The sequence below is a fragment of the Pollicipes pollicipes genome, unplaced genomic scaffold, assembly GCF_011947565.3.
Source record: "Pollicipes pollicipes isolate AB1234 unplaced genomic scaffold, Ppol_2.1 Scaffold_7231;HRSCAF=8579_pilon_pilon_pilon, whole genome shotgun sequence".
In the NCBI taxonomy this organism is placed as follows: domain Eukaryota; kingdom Metazoa; phylum Arthropoda; class Thecostraca; order Pollicipedomorpha; family Pollicipedidae; genus Pollicipes; species Pollicipes pollicipes.
The window spans coordinates 3,675,442-3,683,048 of NW_023597034.1; positions in this window are offsets into that span (position 1 = coordinate 3,675,442).

A 7,607-nucleotide genomic window follows, 5' to 3' on the forward strand; every position below is an offset into this window, starting at 1 on the left:
CAGATCTATCGCGCGGGAATAATGTCGCAGCTCGCGGGGGAGGGAGCCGCCGAGCAATCAGAACCACGAACGCCGCCGATGAGTCCAACGGAGAACTGGTCAACCAGGTGCGATACGCAACCCGCATGAAAAACAGCGGTAAGAATGCGAACTCAGCTGACCTCCAGTAGGTGCGGCTATCTGAAGCAGGCCGGCGGCACTCGGCCAGTCTCGACCACGTCAGCAGACGCGCTCAGAAGATTGCAGCTTGAGTGTGCTTCCAGAACAATGGCACCACGCCATCGCCCGCTTAGAACAAGTTGCGCCATGGCTTTCTCCATACGTTTATTTAGACGACGAACACGAACTATAACCACGACACATCAAAAAGCTAAGTAAATCGCGCGTAGATGCTCACAAAACGGGTGGGGGAAGGGGAATTCACCGCTACACAGCGTGCAAAGCAGTTCGCAACAAGCATGTGTGCAAACCGGCGGCGAAGTCAAAGTGCATCGCACCTCCCCAAGCAGCGGACTCCGGCCGCGGAGCGGCCGAGCCTGTCGTGCGCCGTCGGCGGAGCTTGGCTGTCTGGTGGTGACGCCACGCCGCGGCGCCGGTCCTGACCTGACCCCGGCCACAGGGCACGCACGCCGCCCCACCGGCGCCGCCGCGCCAGCTCCGGCCGTCGGCGCACGGAGCGCCGCAGCCACTCACTTCGGCGGGAACGTCACGCCTGGCCTCACCGGCGGCCTCGGTAGCGTCACGAGTCCCGCTGGGGCCGGCGCGGCGGCGTCTCCTCCCCCTCCCCGCACGCCCCTCGCTCCGCCGGCTCGCAGCCGCCCAGCTCTGCGTCCGTCTGGGCGGCGCGCCGGCCGGGCCGGAGGACCGACGGCGGCTCGGCGGCGGCCGGCCGCCGCTCGCGGCCGGCCATCTGCTGCGGGTGCCGCCGCCGCAGGTGCAGCCACAGGTTGCTGGTGCAGTAGTCGGCGGCCGAGACGAGCCGGCGGCAGAGTGCGCACTGGTAGCGGCCGGGCGACACCGGTCCGAACACGCTCCACACCTCGGAGCGGACGGGCCGCGGCCGACAGCCCCCGCGCCGCGCGGCCCGTCCCGCTGCAGCTGCAACACAGGCACACCGTCACCGGCGCCGCCCGGCGGCCGGCCGCCGAACCCCAGCTGCGGCGGCCACCCGGGGCCTTGCTCGTTCGTCCGTCCGACTCGGCCCGGATCCGCCCCGCCACCGCTCGCGAGCGGCCGACAGCCGCGCAGAGCCGCGGCGCGGCGCCACGACCGACCACTCGCTCACGCAGACGACGCAGCGCTGCTTGTACCGGATCAGCTCTCAGAAGACGCCGCTGCTGTATGTACAATTCGTGCTGCCGCCGGGCCCAGGCCGCGCATCCAGGGCGCGGCTCCGCCTCTTGCCGGCGCGCGCCTCACACGATGTCGTGCATGCGACGCAGATGCTTCCAGAAGTTGCTCGAATTGAACGGCACAAGGCCGTCGTTGCCGCGCAGGTGTTTGCCGCAGAGCTTGCAGACCATATTCTCGCCGTCCGTGGTGAAATACTCCCAGGCGACGGAGCGCTTCGGCTTCCCGACCGTCGAGCTGCTGAGCGTGGCTGCAACAGAGGCCGTCGGTCAGTTGGCTGCGGCGGCTGCGGTGGCGGCTGCTGCTGCTGCTGCCACTGCTGCTTCTGCTGCTGCTGCTGCTGCGGCGGCGGCGGCCGAGCCGGGGCGGGCAGGGGGCCGTCTCGTCCGTCCACGCCTCGAATCGGCTACGGCTCCACATCACGACCGTCGCCAGCGCCGCCCGCCGGTCGGCACGCAAACCTCCCGAGCAGCCTCTGCCGAGCAGCCGCGCCAGATCGGCTCCGGTCCACGAGGGAAGACTAGCGCCGTCGATTCGGCCTCCTCCGTTAGATTCGCCGCCACGCTTCTCCCGGCCGGCCGTGCCGCAGAGCGCGCAGCGCCGCTCACGCCAGGCTGTGGTCGATGCCGTGCGCGCGCCGCAGGTGTTTCCAGTAGTTTTGCGTGGAGGAGGCGCCGCCGCGCAGCTGCTTGGCGCAGAGGGTGCACTGGGCGGCGCGGCCGCTCAGCCGCCGGAAGTACTGCCAGACCGCCGAGCGGCGACGCCGGGCCGCTGCAACACAGCGCCGCGCGCGTCAGAGCCCAGCTCGCCTCGCGTGGCCGAGAGGCGGCGCGCCCGTTAGACCTCCGCTCGCCTCGTGCCAGCGAGGGGCGCGGCGGATGGAAACGGACCCTACGCCCGTCAGCTCTCCGCTCGCCCCACGCGGCAGAGACGAGGCGCGGACCCTGCGCCCGTCAGACCTCCTCTCGCCCCAGGCGGCCGAGGGGCGCGGCGGATGGGAGCGGACCCTGCGCCCGTCAGACCCCTCTCGCCTCACGCGGCCGAGGGGCACGGCGGATGGAAGCGGACCCTGCGCCCGTCAGGCCTCCTCTCGCCCCACGCGACCGAGGGGCGCGGCGGATGGGAGCTAACCCTGCGTCCGTCACGCCTTCCTCTCGCCCCACGCGGCAGAGAGGGGCGCGGAGGATGGAAGCTGACCGTGCGTCCGTCAGGCCTGGGCTAGCCTCACGCGGCTGATGGAGCGGCACGAGGCAGCGGACCACCGCGGGGGTCGACGCTGGTGCCCCGCCTTCAGGGAATGCCGCCACAGATAGCTCGCTCTCCGGTTTCAGGGAGGTCGTGATATCTGGGCTCCGGCGCGCCTCGGACGGATGATTTCTGCTGGAGCTGGGAAGCGCGGACACGCGGCCTTCGCGCAGACGGTGCCGCCGGACTATTTGGCGAGATACGAATGCAAGGCTGTCGCAGTTTTTGTAGCCACAGTTCTGCGTCCCACGCCGTGTCGGGGGCCGCATTGTACGGGAGTAAGACATCCAGAATCCGACGATGTACGAACTTCCTTCGTCGGCGAAAGATTGTTTCGCTCGCAATTATGCAAACACAGTTAACACCGGTTGCCGATAAAAAGCGCAATGCAGTCTTAGAAATTATTGTTATTATTATCCGTTCGCCGCCCATCCGGAACTGAAATGGGGATGACCTTTTATATGGTTTATTTCGCTAAATGTAAGAATCCGATTGGTGCGAACCCCAGCGACCCCACGCCCTGCCCGAATAATACAGATCGGGCGGGAAGAAGCCGGGACCAAACAACTGCACTCCAAGTAGGGACCAAACAACTGCACTCCAAGTAAGCTCATATGTATTCATTATTGAACGATATCTCACACCAGGTACTGGCAGTAGAGAACATGTATACACAGGGATGCGCGCCCAGACTCAATACACACGATCAGGCCGCCGTCCAGAGCACAGCTCGTCATCCGGCCAACATACGGCCACCTCAGCTGTCACGTTCCGGCGCACCGCTACTGCGGCCGGCTGCCGTCGTCCGGTTGTGCCAGAGCTCGGGCCGGGTGTCGAGCGGCGGCGGCGTGGGCGGCGGCCAGAGCGGCGCGCGCTCGGCCACCGGCGCGGCCGGCCAGCCGGCGGCCGACTCGGCGGCGCGCGGCGACCAGTGCACCGCCGAGCGGCCGGCCAGCGAGGGCACCAGCCGCGGGTGCCGGTGGCGCAGATGGCTCCACAGGCCCGACGTGGACAGCTGCCGGTTCAGCCGGATGCCCAGGCCGCACAGCAGGCACACGCGGTCCTGCGCCTCGCCCGAGAAGAAGTCGCGTACCGCCGAGCGGACGGGGCGCGCCGCCGCCGCCGGCCGCGCCACCGCCTGCAGCGACGTCACCAGCGAGTCCAGACTGCGCAGACTGCCGCCGTCTGCAATAGCACAGAGGCCGCGGCCGGCCGACGGTCACAGCGCGTCCCGCCCGGCGGCGGCGGGCTGGTGCCAACAAGGCCCATCTCGCGACTTCCACATCCGTGGAATGCAGAACGTCATCCCACCGGCCGGCGGCGCGCGTCGCCTCCGCACCGCGACAGCGACGCCCCGTCGCCGATCCCTGGGGTGATCGGGGACGACACAGATATACAGATTTGTCCTGGATGAGTGACAGCCGCGATGGCGCTGTCCGCCGCGCTCGAGAATCCATAGACAGCGTCGCGCGCACTCTGGAAGAGCCGCTCAGGCACGGCGGCCCGCACAGTCCGTTTGGTCGTGCCACGACGCCCTGACTAGCGGCAGAGTCCATAGAAAAGTGGGCGAGCGGAGGGCAAGCCGCCGAGCCGGCTCAGGGCATGGACTGGCACGGCTGCCAGAGCGCCATGTGGTGCGCCGCGAAGCAGTTGGCGTGCAGCCGGGCGCCGCAGCCGTGGCACATGCGGCGCGTGTTCTTGAGGCAGCGCGCGCAGCGGCCCTGGATGGCGGCGCGCACGAGCAGGCTGCAGGCGCCGAACATCCGCCAGCTGGGCTCGCCCAGCCAGGAGGAGCGGCCGGGCCGCGGCCGCCGCGCCTGAAACAGGCGGGCGCGCGTCAGAACGGCCGCAGCCGCGGCCGGCCGGGCCGCGGCACCCGGCGCCGACCGCGCCCAGTCACGCACCTGCGGCTGCCTGGCTCAGACTGGCCAGCGGGCGGCGGCGGCGGCGGCGGCGGCCGACGGGTGCCGCCGCACCAGGTGGCGCCGCAGGTTGGACAGGCTGGAGCGGTGGTAGCGGATGGTGCAGTGGCAGCCGCGGCACAGCGCCTCGTGCTCGCCCACCGTCACAAAGTGCTGCCACACGCCGGCCAGGCCGCGCGCCGCGTGACCTGCAACAGCGGGCGAGCCGTCGGTCACTGGCGCCGCCGGCTGCCGGCCGGCCGGCTCCGGTGCGGTCATGCCGGACCGAGCGGAGAGCGCGGCACCGTCCCACCCAGAGATGGAGGACGGCAGGCGTCACAAGTCGGCACGCCGCCACGCGGCGCCGACCATCGGAGGTGCGGTGCCAGACGACACGCCCAGCCGACGAGTGCAGACAGACTGGACGCCTCGTGGTCAGCTGTGCAGCGGAAGATGCGATCTACGACCCGAGACGGGGGCAGCCTGCCCCGCTGACGATCGCTAGGAGCCCTCCGAGGGGCCGACGCCAGTGCAGTGCGGCGGACTGGGCGCTGGCGGGCGGACCAGCACCATTCACCGCTCAGCCAACAGCCGCCACTGTCGGCTGGGCGGCTCCACTATTGGATCTGGAAGTCGCTTCTCAGTCCTCCGCTCCCTGCCAGCCACAGCTAGAGTCGAGCCCCAGCGCTCTCCATCCCTGCTAGCCCCCGCTAGCATCCGAGCCCAGCGCTCTCCACTCCCTGCTAGCCCACAGCTAGCGTCCGAGCCCCAGCGCTCTCCACTCCCTGCTAGCCCACGCTAGCATCCGAGCCCCAGCGCTCTCCACTCCCTGCTAGCCCACAGCTAGTCCGAGCCCAGCGCTCTCCACTCCCTGCTAGCCCACGCTAGTCCGAGCCCCAGCGCTCTCCACTCCCTGCTAGCCCACAGCTAGCGTCCGAGCCCCAGCGCTCTCCACTCCCTGCTAGCCACAGCTAGAGTCCGAGCCCAGCGCTCCACTCCCTGCTAGCCCACAGTTAGCGTCCGAGCCCCAGCGCTCTCCACTCCCTGCTAGCCCACGCTAGCGTCCGAGCCCCAGCGCTCTCCAACTCCCTGCTAGCCACAGCTAGCGTCCGAGCCCCAGCGCTTCCACTCCCTGCAGCCCACGGCCAGCGTCCGAGCCTCAGCGCTCTCCACTCCCTGCCAGCCCACGGCCAGCGTCCGAGCCTCCACGCTCCACTCCCACCAGCCCACGGCTAGCCTCCCACACAAACACGGTACTCAACGTGATGATGTTATTGATAAATGAGCCCGTCGCCTCGACCGAACAGACCCGGCACAACAGCCCCACGCGCCGTGAAGCCACTGGCCCGCGTGGCGCCACCGGCCGGCGCCGGCACGCGGCTACTCTGTGGCGCGGTGCAGTTGGTGGTAGCGCTCCAGGTGGCGCCACAAGTTCGAGGTGGAGGCCGAGGTCGGATGGCGGTATGACTTGAGACAGAGGTTGCAGGTGACCGTGTCGGCGTCCAGACGGGTGAACTGCTGCCAGGCGAAGCTGGCCCCCGAGCGAGAGCGCTCTGCTAACGGCAGACGGGCGCCGGTCAGCTGCGCCAGCCCGCCCGCGCGCCGGCCAGCGGCCAGACGGCGGCGACGGCGGCGGCGGCGCAAGACGGTCGGCACCAGTCGGCCGTGGACGCCCGGCGGAGCTCGGACCGGCGAGACGCGGACGGCCGGGCGCGAGAGGCGGCGACAGCGGCGGCGGAGCGCCATCGCCGCTCGCCGTCTGACCGGCATTCCACCACCGCCGCCACCGCCGCCGCCGTCGCCAGGCAACAGAACGGAAGCTACGCACTGCATCCCGCTGACAAGCCGACTAGACGCAATTCTCCCCCACCTCTCGCGCGAGGTAGACAACAGCCGAGTCAGTCACCGTGCTCCAGTCGAGCGACTGTGCTTCGAAGGAGAGCACTGCTGCCCCAGCCGCCACGGTCTGGTATCAGGGCTCGTGTTCGTCTATGGGTAAGCGGAGAAGCACTCACTGTATCTCCCTTTCCACTCTCTACTCCCCGAGCGGCAGTTCTCCGCAACTAATACGGACAGAACTGCTACGCTTTCGTTTTCGTGACAGATCGCCTAATGCATCATAAATGTCTCCATCCCACGGCGCTCTCTGCAGCCGCGTCCGACGCCCGGACCCGGTGCTGACTTCCCGACCGGTGTGCGACCGGCGGGCGGGCACGGAGCAGAGCTCGACGCTCGAGCCAGGCCGGGCCGAGACCCTCCAGTGGCGTGTGTGTGTGTGTGGTGTGTGTGCGTGTTTGGACGAGACGAGCAAGGCCCCTCAGCCACCTCAGCCACCTCCGCCAGGCCCGGTGCCGGCCGCCACGCGCACACAGCAGGGCGGACAGGACTGCGGCCGGCCGCCACCAGCACACGCTCAGCAGGCCGCCCACTCACGCGGCACGGAACGCTTAGGTTACTGGTATGCAACAGCGCCAGCAGCAGAGAGACAGTAGCAGCAGCAAGCACCAGCAGCGCCAGGCGGCTGGAGCGCGCCACTGGCAGACGCACTTAATGCTTTAGGCTTTTGGCACGCCGAACGGTCGGAGGCATTCACTGCTCTACGTAAAGTCACTGCTGACTTAAAAAGCGGGTACCCTTAAAGCGAGAGCGCCTAGGCGACATATTTGGCATGATTGTGACTTAATATTATAGCTCGATTTTTGGACATGTCAATCCATATGATTCAAGCTTTTCGCACTCATTTCCAAGCTCCATCAGTTTAAATCTTCATCAGTTGTTGCAAATTTGTAACCAAATCCAGTGTAACCACGCTGGAGACAACATCTTATAAATGCATCGCATTTGTTCCATGCTATTTCTCCGTAAAGAGCTCACTCCTTATCTGTCGTCCAGTCCGACATCAATGTTACTGTGCCAAAAATAGCTTACGGCCAAATAATGCCTCCATGACAAGTGCTCGTAGAGCAAATTTTGCACTTCAAATTAGTGACATGTCCCCGCACCGAAAGCATCGAGCTATACCACGTGACCACCAGACACTCTCGCTTTAATTGCAGTACGATATCTAAAAAGAAAGAGTACTCACTCGCTGATGTGTCGGCTGATCATGAC